At 42.0% G+C, this 24,229-nt stretch overlaps 1 long non-coding RNA gene across 1 annotated transcript; it reads left to right on the forward strand.

Annotated features, from left to right (window-relative positions):
• Positions 1–4,063: 4,063 nt before the first annotated feature.
• Positions 4,064–23,844, forward strand: LOC121137612. The gene is made up of 2 exons (XR_005874915.1): positions 4,064–4,177; positions 23,432–23,844. It is a non-coding gene; the product is annotated as an uncharacterized LOC121137612 (long non-coding RNA).
• Positions 23,845–24,229: the final 385 nt, after the last annotated feature.

Consider the following 24,229-nt stretch of genomic DNA (forward strand, 5'->3'; position numbering starts at 1 on the left):
TTTGATCAGATCTCAGCTACAGTGGTAAGTGTGAAAGGCGGACGAATGAGGGAACTGGGTGAACAATTTGGGGTGAGTGCTTTGGGGACACTACCTGCTAAACACTAAAACTTATGGAAACGTTGCTCGTGTGGAGAATGAGGAAGGGTAGCTGTGGAGAAGAATTAAGAAATGTAGATGAGCCCACTGGATGGAGATGGTTAACACGGGGAATACACCAGAGTTCCCAAACTGAGGACAACTGTCTTGTTAGCACTTAATTAGGATGATAGGTCTATCCCTGGTACCCTATCAGGCCTCTTTCTTACTTTTAAATTGTAAGAGTTGGGTTATTAGGCATGGTCTCTTTAATTACCTTTATAGTCACTTGTCCAATAAAACTGATAACAGTCATAGTGTCCTTCAGACTCCAAACATTAACTCTAGCAGCAGTGCAAATGAGTAAGAGGGAGAAGCCCTACTCCCCTCTAATAGGGCTTTTCCACCAGCCCTCTCATCAGCCCTACATCCTGCTTATTGCATGAGCCTTGAAGATTGGTAACAATTACATGAATCTGAGGAAGGAAGACTTTACTTTTTGCCTCTTGTGCCTATTAGAAAGCCCAGTCTCGCCCAGTCAGTGTGTAATCCACTCAAGATCCTTCTGGGGAAAGAAAGTTTGTCTAGCGCTGGGTTCACTTTTCAACACGCAGTCTACTCCATGCAGACAGCTTAAATCAAAGTCATTCATTTGTTTGCAATGAGCACTGTTGGAGCTTCAGTAACTGCCACCTAGTCCTAGAACATGAGGACCACAAAAGATCTTCCTGAATAACCTAACTTAAACTCCATTTCAAGGCAAATGCAGCCCTTTCTGATCACATAAAATGGAAGGTGATCAATGCTCAAAAAGAAAGGGCCTCCATGCATCTACTTCAGCATTGGAGTCTGAGGTTGAATCTTGACTTGATCATCAGTCAATCACAAATCATCTAACCACCAAGTTCCCTATGGGGAGTTGTGGGAAATTAAGTGAATAAATATCCCTTGCCTCAGGAAATCTACCATAGGATGACAGACAGGGTAAACACAGAAAGTTAGGCATGACTAGTTGCAAAGAGAACCTGTTACTCTCTATTCTGAACTTCCTTTCTCTGATGTAGCTCATCCTGTCCTGAGGCCAGGTTGCTAGATTAAGCTCCTTTGCCCAGCTGCTATTGATTGACATTTCTATTGGTTTATCTCTCAGGATGTCACTCAGGACATTTCCTGCCCCACCCTGTAGCATCCTGGCCCAGGGGAGTTGTTGAGACAAATAAATAAACCAATTAAAGGTGCTTTAGACAGGAAAACACCAGTCAAGTCAGAAAGTAGCTTAGATAGCAAATGTTTTCAATATCATCTTGTTCCAAAGAAATGAGTAAAACCCATCATGAGGTTTTCGTTAACTTCAATCTTTTTTCACTTACCACTGTCCTGAATTCATATAAAGACTCCAGAAAGTTTGTCCTTCTAATATTCTAATATTCTGTCCAGTTTTATGTATCTCTACATGTCTTACCCATAACCCTAAGTAAGGGACAGTATAGAAATAAAGTCCCAGCCCTTCTATACCAAATTTTAGTTCTTGATGGACACACTCACTGGGTTTAATCATCTGTGTATAAATGATAGCACATTCACCAACTGAGCTCTTTTCTATAATTCTATATAATTGTTGTTGGAGACTCTCATTTTCTTGGATAAGATAAATGCCTTATGTCCAACCACCATAATGGAAAAATACTGAAAGTCTATGCTTAGTTGAGAACCTAAAACTTGAGTTCAAATGTGTTAGAACATCATCAGAGTAAATATATTAACCATTTTCCACGTTAATTCATTATGAAGTATGTAGGGGGAGGGGATTTTAGATACTCCCCTATCCTGGGTGATGTATAGGCAGTGGCTTTCTTTGTCCATTAAACCTCTTCTGTTGTAAATAATGTAGATAGTGGTCTTGGAACACAAAGAATTCTGAAAGGTCTTCTTACTTCCCAAGGAAGAAATATACAAGTATATCGTACGTGACCTACATTTTCAAATGTTAGATCCCTTCCTTGTAGTAAGGGTTACTAAGACCAATGTGCATTCTCAAGACAGATCCAAGAGTCAGGGTCCCTGGAGTGGAAATGAAGAGACCTCAATAATGAGAATAATTACAGAACTATGAACAGGACTAGAGGATCAGGAGAGGCACTGATTAGCAACCAAAGGAAATCATTACTATTACAGTGGTTAAAGAACAAAAGGAAGGAAATAGCGTTATCAGAATACAATGAAAACTGGGAACACTGATGAGAGTCCTTCAGGCCAGGGTTATATTTTAGCTATGACTAAAGTTGTACCAACACAGAGAGGAGTAGAGTTGAAATCCTTGATCATATCTCCTCCTGCCCTTTGATTTCTTGCCAGGGTCTTTCATTGGTTGAGTCAAATCAGGAGCCCATTTCAGGCCAGAGTAGCCTCCTGGGTCCCAAACAAGTAAAACTATAAAAAATGACTGGAGAGACAGAAGAACCCAACAAATCCCCAGAGAAGGTAGAAGCTATTGATGTTTCCAGACTGACATCTCCAAACTTCCAGAAAGAATGCAATAAATTATCAAGGGAATTTTATATTTCCTTTAATCCTTTCCAAGTGTTTATGTTGCTTTTCCAGATTGTTTCTGCTCTATATTGTCTGGGAGAAAGCAGCCATACATTAAGGACAGAAATGACTCAAAGATCAGAACCAACCGAAACAGATGACCAGCCAGTGCAGTCCACTGATGAGCAAACATGCAGCTCAGAATCCTCAAGAACAGACCCAGGTGAAGGTGTAACTGGTGACCTCCTGAAACCAGAGCAACAGCTTTGTGCCTTTTTCTTTCTTCTGAACACCAACATGGATAGCACTGTCAGCATTTAAAAAGTATGCACCAAAAGCAAATTTAACATTTCTCTCTTTGCCTAGACTGTCCCACCTTAGAACTCACATACCCACCACCAGCTAAAACCATATTTTCTCTGTCTTCCTCATTTCTACTATGGACATTATAATGCTATCGTCTAAGAGATTTATTGTTAAAGCACCAGTGGTTTGTTTTGTGTTTGTTATTTGCTTTTCTGAGACAAGATCTCACCATGTAGTCGAGGCTAGTCTGGAAATGAAAGGTGTCTTGCTTAAGTTTCCTAAATGCTGGAATTGCATGTCTGTGCTGCATGGCCAGCTCTCCCCTCACCACTGATTCCATTGATACCCGGAGACTGGTTATTTTCAGAACCAGTTTTTCCTGATTCCCCACCAATACCTATCGTGAATCCTTAGGCTTTGCCTGCCCCACTGAAGGATGCTTGTTCTTCTTCCTACAACATTGCTGTGGACTTTGTGGGTCTCATCACCCATGCTGCATTCTATAGCATACCCACTGTCTCTCTAACACTTACTTTGGGGTTGACAGCATCCTCTTCACTGCTCTTTGGAGCAATCTGTTTCTAGCATCTCCAGTGCTCATGGCAAGAAGTAGCCTGCTATTGATTCCTAAATTCCGGTCTGGCTGAGAAACCTACAAGGGCCTTCATTGAAGTTTACTTTTCCATAGGTCCCACAAATACACATTCGAATTTAATAAGTTTAAGAGAAAGCTTTACGAATGCCTTTTTATTTCTGCTATTATGTGTCAAGAGTACAGTCTTCACAGTTACCATTTAATTAAAACTGATTTTGCTTTTAGAGTTGTATTCAAACTTCCCTCTGAAGTAGGCATATGGGGACCTCAGGCATTTCACGGGGGCAGGAGCTTTCAATTTAGTTTGACCATTGGCACCACCCAAGAATTAAAAAAACAAAACAAAAAAAAGTCTCCAAGTCTTACATAACTCCCTAGGTCCTAATTGCTGGTAAGGTTTATATTCTAGGCAAATAGAGTTTTAAAAGCTCCTCCCATTCCTCTACTGGATTCTAATGTGCATTCAGGGTTAATAATGACTGTTGCTTTAAGAAGAATCTCCACCCTTCTGCAGTACGCATGGGAAATAGCAAGAATACAGGAACTCAAGGTGGCCACTGACTTGCATATTCCCCTGGACATGATGGGTGTTCGGTGAATGTTTTCCTGTGGTCCATGTCCTTCCAGATCCTTCTCTAAAAATGTCACTGAGGTTTGCAAGTCCCTAAGGTAAGGAACACTGTTTTTATGTTTTACCTACACTAGTAAATAATACCAAGGCAAAAAACAGCCCCAAGAAAGGCAAATTCTTTCAAAGTAACACTAGTTTATTATTTTCCTGTATACTTACCCCCTCTACACCCTCCAAGAAATCTTTTTAGGTCTTTTGGTGTAGAGTTGCATTCTTCCGTCTCATTGTTGTAACTCTTATGAGAACAGTATGACTTACGTTATAAATATTCACAGCAGTTCTATAAAACTACTATGGAGTTAGAGACTCTGCAGTTCACATCTATAAGGTGATATGTGCATTCTTACTGAGTATGTGTACAGTACCATGCAAAATATGAACTATAGGACACATAGAAAACACTCACTGTTGGCATATAAAAACAAGATAGGAGTGAATATAGTTTAAAAAACAGCAGCAGAGTCATGTACACATTAAGTGGTTAAGAAATAAATACTGTAGCAGCAAGGCATATTACTGGAGAACATCCTGGTGTTTGCCTGTAGCAGTGAGTGTCTAAGAGTCATTGTGTAGGTTTTCTGCGTGGGAGACAAAGTTGCCTTAGCAGATGTGGAGTTTAGGGCTCACAACACAGCCAATGACCTAAGAGCTGGTGGACATGTGAGGTATGTGGGGTGATTTTTGTGTATTCCTATGCTGATAGAGCCAGCTGGGTGTAGTCGGTCATGTTTATCTAGTGTTTCTAAGGCTGAAATTTCACGTAAACAAATGGGCACTTTACATCAGGCTCCAATTGTGTGTGAACTGTGCTGAACACACTTATATCTCCAAAGCGTTGTAACAGAACTGACTTTCTATGCTGTATGTGTGGTATGAAATATTCTTGGTCCATGTCTTAAAATACCAAACTTGCTTCAAAATATACTCTTGTTTTTCATGCTTCTAAAAGGAGCTAAGGTAAATCCTAGCACAGACTTGCAAGCCAAAAACGGGGACTGTTATCTCCTTTTAGAACATAATTAACATGGACAAATCACGTAGGCTTACTGCATTTATCTTTTACATCTTCTAAATGAGGACGCATGTGTTCTCATGAAACTGGAACGGTGCAAAGACAGAGAGTATTCCACAAAGACTGAGCTATGTCAGCACATCTATTTTGTAATACCTTAAAAATCATAGTCTCGAATGAAGTCAGCATTTCTATGTGAAACACACAGGCCCATGGTGCACTGTTTAAACACCAACTGCTCCTAGTTAATGTGTCCATGTCCAGCATTGCCAGCTGTTCATTCAGTACAATCCCCAGCTTGCTCCTATGGCCCAAATGGAAGAAATAAGAGAGAAAATGGCATTCCGTGTGACTGGCAATATGTTTATGTAATAGCCTGTTGCTGGCAATATGTTCACGAAACAGCTTCTGCTGTCTTCAGTTCCTACTACTTTAGCTCCATTTCTAAGGGATATTAAAAACTAATATGCTTGACAGAAAATCAGACATAACAAAGGTGTTTAAAAAGGGATACATAAAAACGATGATTTAAGGAGACACCTGAAATTTAATAGTGAACTCAGCCATCTATCAGAGCACTAATGAGCAAATGATCTGAATGCACCTCCGGTAAGAATTTTTACCTGCTTTGAAATGAAACCTGGCTCACTCTGAAAGCTCACTTTCCTCTGAGCCTCTGCCCCACACTGCAGGGACCAGAGCGGTGGCTCCACCCCACCAGGCTGGCACCCCTGCTTCATGCCCGCCTCCCTGCTCTTTTGAGAGTAAGGAAACTTAGAGATAACAGCCTTCTTCACGCCTCATCCCTATCTCCACTCAGCCTCTTAACAGTAATTCCACTTGAAATTCAAATATTCTCCTCTGCCAAGCACAGTAGCACAGGCCTTTAAGCCTGGGGGACAGAGGTAGGTGATTCTCTGTAATTCAAGGCTAACCAAGACTAAACAGTGAGAGGCTGTCTCACAACAAATAAATATTGTCCATGTCCAGACCCTCTCTTGTGCAAGGAGCTTTATACATCTTGTTTTCTTATTCTCTATCGTCTCTGTCCTGAGCCCTCCATGCTGCTTCAGAGTAGACCCGACTCTTATTTCTTCTGTTTTTTCTGTTTACCCACCTAACAACTCCAGTTTTAGCTATAAACCGTTTCATTTCCCCTTCTAGACAAAAGCCATGCAATGATACAAGTTCATGTGTCAAGTATTACTATCTTAACTTTGACTGGAATCTCAATACTACATGAGATTTTTCTATGTTTAGTCAACTTTTTTGAAAAGCCTCCTGATTTGGAGATATATAGTTCAGTAGCAGAGTACTTGTCAGTCATACGTCGGCTCTCAATGCTAAGAACTGCAAAAATAAGCAAAATACCTCAATTTCTTGCTCTTGCCAAGAACTCAGGAATGTATTTGTGTCTATATGAGAATTTCCTCGTTCTCATCTGTGTCCTGTAAACCTAGAGTAACAGGGCCCACCCCTCTCTGACTTTTCAGAAAATCTCCGTCCATTTTTGTCGATATTCTCACAGCTCCAACTAACCCTGAGTGTCCTTTCTCCCTTATCTAAAAACATAATCTCTTTTCTTTATCCCCCTGATGCTGTCTACCACATCATATAACTGTAGCTCACTTAGAATTCAAGATCTTTGGATCTCACTTAGATCTTTAAAGCACACTTTGTACTCCTTGCCTCTACTTCATAATTCAAGTTCACCTCTCACTTACCTAGAATCTGATTTCCACTCCCACCACTGCTGTGCCCAGTTCACAAGTTGTCTCCCATTTTAAAATCTAGTTTAAGTGCTTTCTATGTCAATGTATTTATGGCATGTGGTGTTACTGGCCATCTTATTCTGGAATCCACCTTCATTCTATGTCACCGTTCTTACTTCCTGGCTTTGTGTCCCCTCTGAGAATTCCCCACCGCCTTCCCTTCTTCCTTTTCTTAAATGTGCCTGCTGGACCCGGCTTTGGAATCAAGTGTGTTAGTTACTTTCCTTATTGCTGTAAACGAAAATACAAAAGCAGCTCGAGAGAAAGGGCTTGCTGTGGCTCACACTTTGAGGTCACGGTCCGATGAGGCTGGGAAAGCATGACAGCAGGAAGGCAAGGCTTGAGACACCTGGACTCTGCACCTAGCGCCGGGAGGCTAACAGGTGAGAGCAGGTGGCCCGTTCTCTTTCTTTCTGTCTTCCTTCCCGTCTCCATTAACCTCTACAGAACTGCTTTCACAGGCATGCCCAGAAGTATGTTTCCAAAGCCAATCGAGTTGGCATGAAGATTAAGCATCATGTGTGCCTTCATCTCCTCTTCCTTGGATTGGGAGACCTTATCTAGTCAATTTAATGGCTCCCCAGTCCAAGCTTCCTTGTTTCATCTTTGATCTTCTACAGTCTGCGTAAGAATGTGCCACTGTCTCCTGAACAATCCCACGCGGAGCTCTCACACGCCTTTCCAGGTCAACTTGTTCCCAGCTCGTTGTGTCCCCCTCTCTTCGCATATGCGTGGCTTCACATGTACCGTGTGGGTGGCACCCACAGATCTGACCCCGCTTCCTCATTTTCTGCTGCAGGGACTGTTGTGACCAACCGCCCTTCCCTCTCTCCCATCTGGAATCCAGACCTCCCAGGATCCTCTCACTGATCTGCATACACACTGGGACAGAGGTGTGCGTGCGTGCGTGCGTGTGTGCGTGTGTGTGTGTGTGTGTGTGTGTGTGTGTACGTTGCGTGTGTATGTGTGCGCGCGTGCGTGCGTGCGCGCCCTCCCATATCAAATCACTTTGTCTCTCTTCCTGTTACTGCGTGAACAAAAACATTCCATCATTTTCACTTTCCAATATAAATGTTTTTGTTTGCCCCCCTGCAAATAAACAACAGGTGAGCCTGGATGGACCTCCTGAAGATTGGGAAGGCACCACATGCTTTGCGGCCTCCACACCCATGCTGTTTGGTCTGGAATATTCTCTGCCCTCTTCATCAAGCTGCTTTTTTTTTTTTTAATCTACCAAGGTTCCATACAGGGCTCTTCTCTCTAAAACAAAACAAAACAACAAAAACCTAACAAAATAGACTCCCAACCATCTCTTTCTAGATCCCAGGCAGAACCATGCATAAGTTTATCTCAACTCTAATCACACAGATGATTTTTTAAATGTTTAAATGTTAAACATGCTTTTATTTGAGAAAATACAAAAAGAAACAATAGGAAATTGTAAAATAACCCAGAAGCCTGTACAGAACTTATCCCAACCAGCTGAGTTACTTGCATGTGGCAAGACTTATGTACCGGGTTGAACTTGGTCAAGTAATTTCAGAAGTCCAATTGATAAAATCTTTCTGATTTTTAAAAATATGTCACACACTAATCTATTTGGTGAGTTACAATCTAATGTTTTGTAAAATATTCTCTCGAAAAGAGATATTCTGACAAGTACCCAAGCTTGTGTCTTTTCCCCTTGAACATTTCCATAGCATGCAGAGTAAAACCTTTTTTGTGTGTACCGAGTCAGTGAGTTTTAAAACTCCATCATGTTATCGTTGCATTTTGTTCAGGATAAAGATGTGCTGGAGAGATGAGAAAATACCTTGAATTCTTAGTTAATACACAGCACAATGCAAATCAGCCTGTGACTTGAGGATCCTGTTTTTAAAACATGCTGTGTTATTCGTTATTCTTTTCGAACTGACAGAATGCCCAACACAACTTAAAAGGAGAAAAGGTGAGTTTGGGTCAAGGTTTCAAACACCTTAGTTCATTGTGGCAAGGGATGTGTTGGGGAGAAATGGTGGCCAGTGAGCAGAGAAAGATGGATGCCTGTGGGTTTTGTCACACCTATCCCATCTCTCAGGCCCCAGCCTTCAAGACCCTCCCATATTCATGGAGAGTCTCCCCATGCCTGGCTAATCCTCTCTGCAAATCCTTTCACACAAACACCTTAACAGTGGGTTTTCATGATTCTTTTGTGTTTCTCAAGCCAATCAGGTTGATAAGCAATATTAATCATTACACATGGCATTCCATAGTCAAACAAACAGGAACAAGAATGTGATTCTGCAGGGAGGAATTCGTGTCACTTGTGGTCAACAGGTGATCATAACAACAGAGGCTGGGAAATATGATCTTCCCGAGGGTCTAGGGAAAGAGTAAATGAGTGTGAACTGGGGGACATCTAGCCCCTAACGTCCCTATCTTAAGTCAGGTCACTCATCCCTCTCCAGTACAGAGTCTTCATAACCACTCCCTAGCTTCTCAGTTGATCAAGACTATTGTATAAAACTCATGGCACCACTAAGGAAGGCTTCAGGAGCAAGAGTTCAAGATCAACAAATATCAGTTAGGTCCTGGTTCCCTCTTCACTTCATGTAATTTCATGACAATTGACAATAAGTACTAAAATCACTATAATGTCTTACATATGAAGCATTCAGTATTTTAAATTATAATTGTTCTGCATTAATAGTTATCTTCAATTAGTTAGACTAATGGCTACCTTCAATTTATTTGTAAATAACACAGCAGAAAGCACTTTCTGAGATGGTGATACTTTAAACTATTTATATACCTTTAGAAAAGAATATTATAAATGTATTCTTAATTTAACTTCATCAATTACCTTATGGCAATAGCTGGTCCCTTGGTGGACAGTATTGCTTGTCTCGGCCATAGCAGCCAAAGAGCTCTGAAGCAATTTACCTCCCCAGTAATTAAGAGACTGGTTGTAGAGCTGAACTATAATTTAACATTACTTTTAAGACAAGTATCTGGGAGGTAACATCATTTTCTTTTCCTATACCAAGGAAATGAATTGATGTTCCTCAAAAATGACTCGAGGCAAAAGGCATTAATGGTTCTTCTCTCGGAGGGAAGGAAGTAGAGAGCTACGTGAATCCCACAAAAGACCAAGAACTCATTTCCTGAGTCTCTGGTTGGGATTCACAAATAATAACATGGGGAGTTCCTTCTTTTCATTGACTGGCTTTGATGAAGATATTTGTGTGATACAATAATTTGAGTGGGTCTACCATCTACCAACAGATCATTTCTTGCTGTGATATGGAAAAGCAAGTGTTCAACTGACTGTGTAGTCATGTGGTCTTTATTTCTGACCCTGTAACTCCTACAGGAAATTTCAAGTTTTATATTAGCTCCTAAAATCCTATAATTTTCAGAAGTCATTGTGTATAGTTGAATTACGATATAGTATGTTTGCATTTTATCTCTCATATGATCTTTTACTTAGTCTATATTTTATAATTATGCTATTATTAATACTCTCTAACACCTGCTTTCTGTAGTCTGTTCTTACTGGTGTGTTTTGTAATTATTTCTGAGGATCAAAGCCATTAAGGAATTTGTCCAGAGCCAACAAATTAGAACCGTTAGAAATGACTTTGGGAGCCAGTCTGATCTTATAGTCTACACTGTAAATCACCAAAACATTGCCTATTTCTATATTGTTCTATATAGAACATCTTATTACATCTATTAAAGGAAACATGAGGTTCTTTGTTGACAAACCAGGTCCTGGTTCCAAACCCACTTAAGTTTCATTTCTTCTAAACCTACCTCTCCTCACCCCTTCTCGAAAATGCCCTAATTTCACAGCTCTTGTGTTCCCTGCACTTTAGTTGATTTTGGTGATTAAAGAGTACTGCTCATCTACAACAAAAGCAAACCATTTCTGCCGATAGCAAGAAAACGACAGCTGAAACAGCATTTAAAGTACATCTTGAATAAATGTTCAAAAGCACGGCCCAAGGGCAATTTCCTGTTTTACTGGAAAATCTACTTTGCTAGTGTCTGATAAAATTGTATGAACAGTGGAAACTTAATTCTCCAAGGCATGTTCTATGAAGCATCTGACAGCTTATCTGATGAAATCCACTTCACTCCCAGTTCAGAGAAACCGTGTGCCCCTCACAGAGGACTCTCTTCTGAGTGACTCTTGTAGCCTTGGGGCTGATGTTATTAGTTCCTAAATGAACTGATTAGTGTTCCGTTGACTTATTTCCCAGGAACTGGGCTCATGGTTGATGCGCTAAAGGTTTCCCATCTTGTGTAATCAATCTACTGCTGAAAATGACTTGCTGGTGTAAAAAAAAATATTATTAGAGCTATTTAGCACTTGGATCCATGTAGGTGATTCAATAAATTTAGGCAAAATTAAATCATCATTCAAAGAAGATGGGATGAAGTGTCAGGTTAGGCTCACAATGAAATGTTCTACTTTCTGTAAACTGTAGGAGGAATAAACATCCATTCATAAGTAGAACGTCAAAGGACAGCCCAAGTGCTCATGCTGTGAAGTGGTAGAATAGGATTTTAAGTGGCATATTAAAATGCACTACTGTACAGGTTAGAAACTGTTGAAGTTCAATCCAAACTGTCAGATTTAACACTCCAGATCCAGCAACTCATGGCAGACCTACCAGCTTGTTGTAAGCTTTGCTGCCTGCCAAGGCTAGACACACAGCTAGTCATTGTCACACTGCATTTCCAGTCGGTGCCGAAGGTCGCAAGTGTGGGCAGGAGTAATCATACCATCCTTTAAGCATCATGTTGATAAATCTGGTTTAAAATAACAGCTCTTATGAACTGCTGTAAATACAAACCTTCTAAAGCAAACATTCAGTTAAGAAGTAACAATTAGAAACCTAACGGCACCATAATGGGGTCTCCATACAACTCTTTGGTGGATTTCCTCGGAATAGTTTTTGGGGTTGTCACTGCTTTAGGTTCTTGCTCATTTATGCCTTGGGGTTCTTGCTACATCTCCTTGTACACCACGGATATCAACGCGTTGCACCATCTCAAGCAAAGACTGTAAGATAGAAACTGTCATATGGATGTCAGAAGGAAAAATCTTTAGCAAATCCACTTACTTTTGCCATGAACCAAAACATACAACGGATAGGAAGAAAGGGGGGGTTCATGTCAGTCACTGAAGAGGCAGACAGGGTTTGTTCTCTGTGCCAGAGTGGAGAGCAGGAGACTGGTGAAGGCTTCAGTGGGTGACATCACTACACAGCCTGACTATGAAATCCCTCTCTCACAAACAGCCAGACTCCTGAGCCATACTGGCTCCATCCTCAATCCTCCTTGTCCAGTAGGAGCCAATTCACCTTGCAGAATCACTCGAGGACTGAGTTACTTTCCTCGTTCTGGGAAAGATGAGAAAAGAGAACTATTGAGAACTATCATCTAACCTCTCCTCTTCTGGTACTTGGTACCACACACACACACACACACACACACACACACACACACACACACACACACACACACACAGAAAGAGAGAGAGAGAGAGTTAATCCCCACAGCACAAAGGAAGTAATCACCACCCACCAAAAGACAGAATAGCAATGTGCTGTGTTAGCCATGGTCCATGAATCCCTATCAGCCTGGCCTGGATGTGTTTAGGAAAATAATCTGGAAATCACTGCATAGAATAACTGTCTAGAAAGATAATGGCTATTTTATACTTCAATCACCTACTCTAAGAAGTGCTGAATAGTACATAGACTTTTGGACATTTTAATCAGTTAGAAAACACCATCTAAACTACTTCAAACACTCCAGCAATGTTAAGTGAGAAAAGCCTGCTGGCAAATCTCTGTAGCTGGCTGTCAGAACACCAGAAGAAGTAGCTCATCATCCACATGGTAGCCTGGTCCCACGTACATATGCTCTGTGTCAAAAGGCTTCTGAGCTCACCAAGAAAAAAAGTAACTATTCCAATTGTTTTGTTTTTAATTGTCATAATCACATCCATATTACTGGGTATAGGGTTTAGGTTTAGGTATTTGCCTCTGTTATATAACAATCAGATCAGGGTAGTCTATATATCCATCACTTCATGCATTTACCATTTATTTGTAGTGCTAATATTCTAAACCTCTTTTTTGATGAACACTGGGATTTATTCCTCCCACCCATAATCTTGAACTTAGTGAGTAATCTCCCTGTGCCCAGCTTTCCCTTTAGCCTCCCACTTTTCGGAAAGCCATTCTTGTACTCTCGACTTGCACAAGATCTGCTTCTTTAGATTATGCATTCTGGGTGAGGGCAACTGCTTCTTGCCTTTCCGTGCTGGGCTTATTACACTTACCATAGCTGGCAAAAATGACAGAATTTTATTCTTCCTACAGACTGAAGAGTGCACCATCATATGCATTTCCTTTGTTCCCTCGTCCACTGCTTCATGTGTAGATCGTGTCTTAGTTACTTTTCTATTGCTACGACAAAGTACCACGCCCAAGGCAACTTATAAAACAGAGCATTTGATTTGGGGCTCATGGCTCCAGGGACTTAGAGTCCATGACAGTCATGGCAGGGAGCGTGACCTGAGGTGGGCAGGCACTGAATCAGCGGCTGAGAGCTTCTGTCTGATCCACAAGCAGAAGCAGAGAGAGTCAACTGGGAATGGTGTGGGCTTTTAAAAACTCGAATCCTCCCCCTGGCGACATACCTCTTCCATCAAGGCCGCGTCTCCTAACCCTTTTCAATCAATTCTACCAACTGAGGACCAAGTATTCAAATGTATGGGGGCTTATTCTTATTCAAACCACCACAGGTTGGTTCTATATCTTTGCGATTGTGAGCAGACAAAGCAACAGTTAGTCTGTGACATGGGTAATTATATGATTATGCTTCAGGCTACAAAATTTTGCACATCCCCGAATTTCCCAGGAAGTTCATTGTAGAGTAAAGACCTAACACAGTTTGTTTTGTGTTATTGCAGGGACCTGGAAAATTTTTGCTAATGGTGTTTAGTAGATAGAATATAATGTCCTATAACTGGTTTCTTCTCAGTAGCCACCACACTCCACTATCTCACTAGAGAAGAGGACAGCATTGCCCACAATCCCTAGAAGAGATACAACTGCCAAGGGAAGGGGCTTATTTATTTCCCACTCTGGGGAAATTTATAGGGCAGCTAATAAGTGGTGGAGACCAGACGTAAACCAGCACATTTCTGCTGGGTGATGCCTTAATCTGGAGCACAGTTTGTCTCTCCAGACTCCTGTACCTCCATGAAACAATAGGCAAAAGAGGCAGCCTCACCCATAATGCTTCCTTCTGGAGCCTGTTTCCTAAAATACCATCATTTGTCACTGGGCACAGAAGTCCTCAGCAGCGCTCTGCAATGTGGCCAACTGTTAGAAGCCATCGCAGAGTTGGGATAAAGAATTATCCAGACTCAGTCGCATCTGGAAAATGGGGCAAATGTCAAAGGTGCGAATGCACCGGGAAAGAAGAAGCCAATGCAAAAAGAACAGTAGAGAAAATGAGGAATTTAAGATCACAAAGTTAAAGTGTGTAGTAGTTTCCAAGAGGCTTTTGTTTGTTTGTTTGTTTTGCATTTATCTATTCACCATCTGCTGAAAGAGAACAGGAAGTTCCTGCCCTCAACAGGAAGGTGAACCACTCAGAGGAGAGTCAGGAAATTGCCTGGTAGGAAATCCCTACCAATAAATCATCTGTGGTGGCTCTGATCGGTTTAAACCTTCCCCTAATTAATTAAAAAGTCTCCTTTCCACCTAAAATACGCAAGTATAATTTGTAAATTTAGAGAAGAAAAAAGGACAGTGACAATCAGAAAGAATGAAAGAAAGGGGTGGGGCGGAAAATAAAATAGAATAGGTCTTTCCAGGACCAGAGTCGAAACACACTTAGTATGAATTTCAACCACACTGGAGGAATAAGCAGTTGGCTGCTACTGCGTAGCTTGCAGTGTCTCCCAGAGACCTTCCTATTAAGGCTTGGTCTCTGGCTCTATGCCTGGGCTTCCTAGAGAGGATCACTAGGTTACCACCTTGTAGGGGTCCAGTGGAGATTTCAACTCCAGTGTGACTTCAAGAGGGATCATAGGATGTTATCAGCTCTTCTTCTATCCCCTTTGCCTTCGGGTCTTGAGGTGAATAGCTTTATGTCATGATGTACTGAACACAGACCCTGCTGGACAATCAGCTGAAGCCTCCAAAACTGTGAGCTGAAATAACGCTGTGCTTTTCCCAATCAGGGCACACCAGGTTCCCTGTGGACAGTGACATTCTGAAACTGAACTATGTTGGTCTCCTTGGCATCAGAGTGTTCAGTGGCATAGATGGGGTGTCCATTTAACTTGTCATTAACAACTAAGAGAGACAAGTTCAGCAGTTGAACTACTTGCTAGCCCTTTTCTGCAAAAATTCTGGGGCCAATTTCTTGCTGCAGTCATTAATATCCCCACATTACACACAAGGAAACATAACTCAAGACATTGATTTGGAGGATAAATGCAACAGAGCTGAACTTGGAACACATAGTTCTGGAGACGAGGTACTGTCTTCATCTCATGCTCTGTGGGCCTGAGTACTTTATCTCAAAAATCCATCACAAGTGCTCACCCTTCCTCTCTCTTCATTCGGCAGCCCAGCCCCCAGTTCCTCACTTGTTCCTTTTAACACAGTGTCTTCTAGTTGTCTCTCAGATTCATACCATCGCTTCTCCCTCAAGGTTTCTTACTGTCTGTGCAGACTGCTCTTCCCCCACTTCATAACCCACCCTCTCACCTGCTCAAGCCTTTCAAAGTTGGTTTGCTTCATCTTGGCTTGCAGTATATCTCACATTAGGCTTCACTGGCTCTATCATGAAAGTATCATGTATTATTTTATTTTACTGCTTAGCTGTCCCTAGAATTTACACTTGTTTATACACAAGAACTTTGCTGGCTTTGATCTCGAGGATATTGAAAAAATAATAGTCAATACATACCAAGTCCTCCTAAAATATTCGTCAAGTGAGTAGACAAAACAGTAAGATAAGTGTGGGAGAAAGTAATTATACAAAGGACATCAGTGGGGGACAATATTGCTGAAGTGGACCAGGGAGAATGATACTGGGCCCTACCTGGTAGAGTAAGGAGTTAGCCGTCTATTCAAAACATAGCAGAATACCTCTTAGGAATCTTTAGGACACAATATATGACCTGATTAGAAGATGGAGGGGGAGAGACGGCTCAAAGGTTAAAAGCACTGGGGTCTTCCAGAGGTCCCTGATTCTATCCCTAACACCCACACGGCAGCTACCACTGCCCGTAACTCCAGGCATCCAAGGACAAAGCACACACATGGTGCACAAATACACATACAGGCAAAACATCCATACACATAACTTTTAAATCAAAAATGTAATTTTTCATTAAAAAACAGCTGTTTTGAGGGATATGTGTACAAGTTCAGCTGATTTCTGGAAAACTGTCATGGAAATCAAATTTTGGTATCTCAAATAGTAATTTTGAGGCATGACAGAGATCATTAATTTTTATAAGTTTATAAGCCTTTGAATTTCCATCTGTTTTGTTGGAACATATTTTCTTTTTTAAGTGGGTAAATAGCTGAAATAATTCTATGAGCTAAGAAAATTTAAAAGAAGAAATTATTTGTTTGTTTGTGGATACAGTCTCACTACATAGCTCAGGCTAGCCTCGGTGCCATAGAGACCCACCTCCCTGGCCTTGTGAGTGCTGGGACTAAAGGCATGCACCATCACACATGACCCAGAAATTCTTTTTTTTTTTTTTTTTTTTTTTGGTTTTTACGAGACAGGGTTTCTCTGTATTGTTTTGGAGGCTGTCGGTCCAGCCCAGCCTCGAACTCACAGAGATCCGCCTGCCTCTGCCTCCTGAGTGCTGGGATTAAAGGCGTGTGCCACCACTGCCCGGCTCAGAAATTCTTTATATATGAGAACAAAAACAAAAAACAAAACCGAGCCAGCATGTGTTTCTTACTTTCATCCACTTAAGGACATGGATATTTTTATGCATCCTGTCTTTGAACGAACAGAAAAACTTAATTCATTCTCAGGTTTTTGAAAGTCATTGTCACTTTAAGCAGGTAGAGATGATGTATGTCTGTGGGAGAGAGACTTCGTGTGAGCAGGCCAACAGAAGGAGCCAAAAGATGTCATTGGTCCAAGATGGAGTCATTTAAAAATTGTTCTACCTTACCAGATAGTGCAATAGCCCTCTTTCCAGAGGAAAAAATAAAACATGTAAGTGATTGGTTAATCTAAATAGACATCAAGGGACAGTAGAGAAACATAAAACATTACAAATCTTGCCGTGGGTCGTGCATAGGGAACTCCAGCTTTTGATAACCCACTATTTTAATGTGCAATTAAAGTCTTTTAAGCAACAATCAGGAAAGCCTGTGTCTCTTATACAATCTCATATTCTTACAGCATCTATGAAGTAAGTAGAGCCACTCTTAGAGGTAATTTCGAGGGAAACTGAGGCAAAGGTATGTTTGAGTATCGTATGAAAAGCAATAAAACAGAGTCTTCAAACTCAAGGTCCTCATGTGTGCTATCTCAGCTGACATTTCTTTTTGAAATGTTTACATGTGGAGGAAGGATTCAATTAAGATAGTGGAAGAAAGCAACTCCAGTCTCTCATGAGTCATGCACATGAAAATATGAAACAGATGAGTTGTCAGTTGTATTTCGGGAGAAAGGATGGGTGGGTTTGAGACAGACGTCCCAATCAAGGCTAATTAACCCCTTCCAAAGATGACACGTTCCAATGTGAGAAAAAACAGAAAAGAAAACTGAGCAAATGTGGGTGGCATATGAGTGGACAAAAAAATGATGAATTTGATGATGACAACGTTTCTTCTCAGAAACAAATGAGAGCCTGGCAGAAAAGAGAGAGGGAAAAGAAACCTGGCTGGTTTTTGTTTGTTTGTTTTGTTTTGTTTTTACATATTTCCTCCTCTTCTTAACTGAATGATGATGATAACCTGTCTCTTCAGGGACCATAATCACACTTCATAAAAATAAAATTGTTTTTGGCTAGCAAGCCTGACCGATCCGGCACTCACGTGGTGGAACAAGGGAAGCCGCTCTCAAGATTGTTCTCTGACCTCCACAGGCGTGTGTGTGCGTGCATGCGTGTGTGTGCGTGCGTGTCTGTGTGTGTGCATGCGTGCATGTGTGTGCATGCGTATGTGTGTGCGTGCATGTGTGTGTGCATGCCACTGTATTTTCATTTCTTTAAAATTTTATAGTTTCTGCTATCAAGAGTCCACTGCGTGTTAGATGACAGCAGTTGAAGAAGCTGCAGAAGCGTCGGAGACAGAGGGAGGGAAGGCCAACAGTGAGAATTATCAGATGCGCCCCTTCTGTAAACAGGCACAAACAGATTCACAGAACCGGGGGATTTTCTTCACTTAAGCATTCGGCCTCAATCCTGTGTCCAAACCACCCTCTTTATAACTAAGACAGCTGTCCAAATCAAAGCAGATACTGTAAGGTACACAATTTGAAATGCAGGTTTGCAAATTGGCACCAGTGCCTGAGGGAGTACAACCTTAAACTGCACATGTTCTGGGAACTTGCAGATGTAGGTAAAAGTATGAGGAGGGGCCCACATCCCGCTGAGCCTATAAACCTTCCCAAGGCATCTACCAGTGTGCCAACGCCTCTTTCCTAGTCTTCCCTGCTTACTTTAGGCTGTGTCTGCCAAAGCTGGAGGAAGCTTTTCCCACCTCCAAGTATGATTTGCTCAGCACTTGGGAAGTGACCAGAAGAATCGTTGACCCATGGAGAAGAAGAAAACCCCTTCATTGCACCTGCTAGCAGCATAACGGAAAGCTAAGGAGCTGTCTGTGTCGTGAAAGTAAAGTCGGGCACTGTGGCAGGGTTAGGGCTGGCTGAAGCGTTTATCTAAATTGTTCTATTAGCAATAAAAACTGGGGAGTTCAACATTGGGGTAAAAACCTGATGGAAGCCAGGCTTTAGTGGCACACGCCTTTAATCCCAGCACTCAGGAGGCAGAGTCAGGCAGGTCTCTGTGAGTTCTAGGCCAGCCAGGTCTACAGATCGAGTTCCAGGACAGACTCCAAAACAATACAGAGAAACCCTGTCTCAAAAAAACCAAAAACCAGAACAAAACAAAACAATCCCCCCCAAAAAAAGATGGATCAAAGAAGCAGAGGAGTGACCAACTCTCCTCCTCTCTACACTTCCCAGATCAAAGAGAGTGCTTGAATTCCAAGTCCCTCCCATCTCCTTCCTGCCAGTCTTCCCTAGCCTTATTCCTGGCTTCTCTATGGTTAATTCTGGTCAGATAGTCACTGACTTAGTCCACTGATTCAAGGTTCACTTGATCAGCAGTCCTGGAATGTCAGAGTGTGATCAAACATTCCATAGCAGCCTGCTTTCAAAAATAGGTCAAGTGCGCTCTTCTACAGTGTGCCTGAAGCTATTGATGGTAATAACCACTGTGTGATCCATCCTTTAAGCTAAACTAAAGTCCTATCCACCGGAGCATTTGCCCAAGTCAGGACTAATCCCAAAACTCTAAAAGCATGTTTCTGGTTCAGGATAGGACCTCATAGACACTGTAAGTCCAGGCAGGCATGGCCAGTGAACATGTGAGGAAGAAAGGAAGAATTTCAGTCCAAACAATGGCACTTTGTTTACAAACCATTTTATCAGGAGAGTAATATGAAACAACTAACGTCAATCTGGTTAGAAGGCCAAGATGGAAGCTTAAGACCAGGTAGAAAATTCAGCCATTTTCTTAAAGGCATCCACCCAGTATATTGACTATAAGTATCAAACACCAAGTTTCCAGGAGTTTAAGGACAGTTAGTTTTCTCTTGGATTTTCCTAGCAGAAACGAAGCAATAATCTGCAAGTCTATGACTAAATAGTGCTGAGTTTAGCCTCAACTTCCTGTAACTGGGGGCAGAAGGATGTCAATGCTCTTTCAGTGACAAGTGGACACAGCGTGCTTGGTGACCAAGAAACATGGTGAGAACTTGTGTGCTCTGCAGGGAAACTGTGAGATCATGTGGTAAAGAGAGTCACTCACTTCAAAATACTCCGTATCAGGAGAATCCAAACTGCCTATCCAGTCTGTCCTGAAGAAGGTTGAAAAGCTGTCGAGAGCTCACATGACGACTGAGTGGGTTAGAAGGCACTCATTAGGTAAATATCCTAGCTATAACTCAATTATCCCATAAAAGACTGTTTCTGTTAGCTGTTGGCTTCCAATAGTTGAAGCTCAACTTTAATAGGCTAGAGACTGCATTCAAAACATGTATCTCTGTGCTTACAAGGCATGGTGAATCTTCAAAAATGGGCTGTGGAAGAGAAGGGAGTGAATGCGACTCTTCAGAGACTAGGCTAAAGATGCTACCCAAATGTGTGTAGGGTTCAGTTTCATTGGGATGGCCAACATCCTGGATCACAGCACCCAAAAGGAAGAAATGCTTTTGACTCAGGCTGCTTGAGCTTATCAGAGGGCAGAGCAGGTGAGTTTGCCTGAGAGAAAGCAGCAACATAATGATCTAGGCTGTAACAGCTAAGAGATCTGAGCCATTCTGATTCCACTGTGACAGGACCATGGCTTTGGGTGAGAGGAAAAACAGGGTTTTAGAAGGCGTTAAAGACTCGTGGGTTCGGCTGAGTTACTATTCCCAGAGGGGCTTAGGAAAGCAACCCTGGCTCAGAAACACATCCAACCCTGAGTTGCTTAGAAACCAAGAAACGGCTGATGTGTGGATAGGGCCAACCTGCTCCAGGTTCTCTACAGAGTAGCAACACGATGGACCCGGCTACTGAAACTGTGCAGTTCTTCCTGTTGAGCAAGAGGGGAGGTGGTGTCTCTGCGGGCCACATTTCAGAATGGTGGGCTTTTGCAAAAATCTCGCTTTTTGAGTCCATGCTTGTACTCCCTTTACATTTTCTGTTAACTCTTTTGCCAAATTATCACCAATTTGATGCAGAAATAAGATTTTAGGTAATGATATAGAGTACTAATTTAAAAGTTGACTTACCTCCCCCACATCAACACCTGAGGCAAGCAGGAGAGCTAGCCCTGGCCCTCATCTGCTGTAGCACTCGGAAGAGTGGCCCCCTACTCCACCCCTGGGCAACACAGCAGAGCTGACCCTGAAGGTGTAGATATGGGAGAACCCACCCTGAGAATTAAAGGCCGGAGAGCTGGCCCCGCCCCTGGCTCATCACTGAAAGGGGTTGAACTAGCCAGGGCAATGCAGGAGAGCTCACCCTGGTGGTGAAGAGAGGGTGAGGACAGAGGACAGCTGGTGAGCTCACCAACCCTGGAACTACCCAGGTCAGAAACAGGGTTACATGTTGGCCCACCCCAGCATCCACCCCATCTGCGACCTGCTGGAGCATGTGAAGGACCGGTCCTGCAGACCCAAAGCTGCAGGATCTCCACTACAAGGGGCAATAGCAGGGTATCCAAGAGGAGTCCCAGTGAGGGCCGAGCACCAATAGTAGACTTGAACCAGACCAATGACTCTCTGCAATGAACACTTGTAAGTAAATATACATAGGCAAAAGAGTTTACTACATGACTCATTATGTCACACTATGGCTTCTGTGACGAAACATTTGTCCCCCATTTTTTTCCTTTGCTTTTTTCACTTTTTCTCTTAAATTTCTTCTGGGTGGGGGCTGCAAGGGCAGAGGGCAGATATGCAGAGACCAGAAATGAATGAGATATTTATGCATAATGTGAAAGACAGAATAGTTTTTTAAATTGACTTACAATTGTTGAAATGAGACTAGGTTCTGTCTGTTCCTATTAATGGTGATTAAATATCACTTTGTTCTTAAGGCCAACACTTTTGCTTCAGATTTTATGTTGTCTACTTCTGCTTAGTGGTTTAAGCAAAGACTTAGCTAAATTTTGCTGTAAAGTGACACCCAGCAAATATTTAAGGTTTTTAAATGATACCTTTAGTTTTTGCAATAATAATTACATTGTATGTCACTTCCTTTTTCTCCGCTCTGAACTCTCCCATGAACACCCTCCTCTCTCTCTCTCAATGTGGTCATGCATGCATGAGTGTATATTCCTAAAAATAAAAATACAACCCTACTCAGTCAATGCTATGTTACTTATGGGTATGTATTTTTCAGGACAGACCATTTGGCACTGGATTACCAATTGGCATGCTCTTCCTTGAGGGAAGACTATTTCTCCCACTCTGGGCATTTCTTAGTGCCTGTAGTTCTTTGTGTAGGGTTGAGCCTGGTGAGCTTTCCCTCTTCCGTATAAGCAGAGTTACTTTAGCTTTTACAAGGCATGGCATTGCCCGTGCAGTATTCAACTCAGCTGTAGACATTAAGTCAACAAGTAAATACAGGTACAGTGAATTGCAATTTTACTTTCAAAATCAGATCTGGTCCATCAGTTACGGTTAACCAGTAGTTCCTACATCACAATTTGCTGTCTATAATCACCAGCAATAAAGATTAGCTGATGGTTTTTAGTGCCTCTATAGTGTTTAGAATTTTCACGGTGAGATCAAATTTCTAAACTTACCGCAGAGCCAACATTTACCTGCTACTTAGTACACTCTGATGTCTGCATTATAATGCCCAGGGATTTTTCTTACCCTTTGGAAGCAATCGCATGAACTGCTTGAATCAAATGATAGGTAGCAGAAATTAAGATGCTGATGACAGAGGGGCCTCTGAAAAGTGAGTAAAAAATCAGTGTGCACTGTGCACCTGGCTCCCCACTGTCACAGCTAAACGGGGCTGCCAGTCATCGATCCTGACAGCACTAAACATGCACGCTTGTCCCCCTTTTGCATAGAGAAAATGACAACTTTGAACCCGTGACTTCGGATAGAAAAGAATGTGAGAGCAGCTTCCAAGTTTCCGTGTCATAGTACACAATCTGTACTATGCCTTTTGCTCAGAAAACAGCAGAACTCTGGTTTATGCACAGAGATCATGAAAACTGTCAGGAATGTTGCAGGCACCAAGAGAAAATACGCTAAGGCTTCCTCAGTTAGAATTAGATAAAAGCTCCTCTCGGTAAAATTCACACGGTTCTCACTTTCCATGCTTGCCCGTCCAGTAATAAGCCAGACGTAATCCAATGAGCCAGATGCAAGCGGACTAAAGCTATCTACACAGGATTCCCCAGGCACATTCCTAGGACAAAGCCCTTCCAGTTCCGGGCTGAAAAGGACAAGACTGCAGAGACTGGCCAGAAGCACTAGTAATGTGACCTGAATGGGAATCCCAGGACCCTGGTGAAGCAGTATGTGGGGCCCTGGGAATGCAATTCAGAAGAACAAGTAGACGTCTTGTTAAGATGCCCTTATCTCCCTTTTTGTTCCTAACACTGGGCTGCAGCCCTAGACTCGCACACAAAGATCACGGACTTTTTTCCCTTTTAGTGGCGTCCAACGTGTAAGAGAATGGAAACCTCTTGGTATCCAAATGTATGTGTTTCTTCTTTGCAGTCACTCCCTCCAGTGATATCGCAGAAGAGCGACGTTTAAAGGGGCTAGCAACAGACGAGCCACGTCTTCGCCATTCTTATTTGAGACATAATTTCATCTTTATGCTCCAAAAACACCAAAAGAAGACAATGCAATCATCTATGCGTCTACTACAAAAAAGTGTAATTTTAGCATTTTACTATATGAGATCCAGAATTTTAATTTTCTTAGAAAATGACATTTTAATCATAACAACAATCCCTTGCACTTCCTCGTGTTTTAACCCTCTCTTTGCTTGGAAGATCATTATCCTGAATTTGAACTTTGTTCCTCTTGTAGATGTTTGTAGGTTTTATTATAGTCTGATATGATCATATGTAATTTATAATCTTGCTTCTATAGTAAAATGTATCCCAAGTGTCATTTGGAAAATATGCGTTGTCTCTAGCTTTCCTTATTTAACATTGTGTTTCCAAGACTTTTTTTTTTCATGGTGTTCGTGTGCTTTTACTTGCTCTGTGTAGCTACCGTATGATAGTCTCTTTATCCCCATTTCTATTTGTGGCTCAATCAGGTTGCTTCCTATTTTTATGATGATAATGAAGGGAGCCTGCAGAGAGGACTCAGTAGTTAGGCGCACCTGCTGCTCCTGCAGAGGGCTAGAGTTTGGTTCTCTGTACCCATGCGCAACCAACCATCTGCAACTCCAGTTCCAGAGGATCCGGCACCCGATCTCACCTGAGCATGTACACACACACACACACACACACACACACACACATACACACACACACACACACACACACACAAGGAGTTGGA

This window comes from Mesocricetus auratus, unplaced genomic scaffold, assembly GCF_017639785.1.
Source record: "Mesocricetus auratus isolate SY011 unplaced genomic scaffold, BCM_Maur_2.0 Super-Scaffold_2245, whole genome shotgun sequence".
In the NCBI taxonomy this organism is placed as follows: Eukaryota; Metazoa; Chordata; class Mammalia; order Rodentia; family Cricetidae; genus Mesocricetus; species Mesocricetus auratus.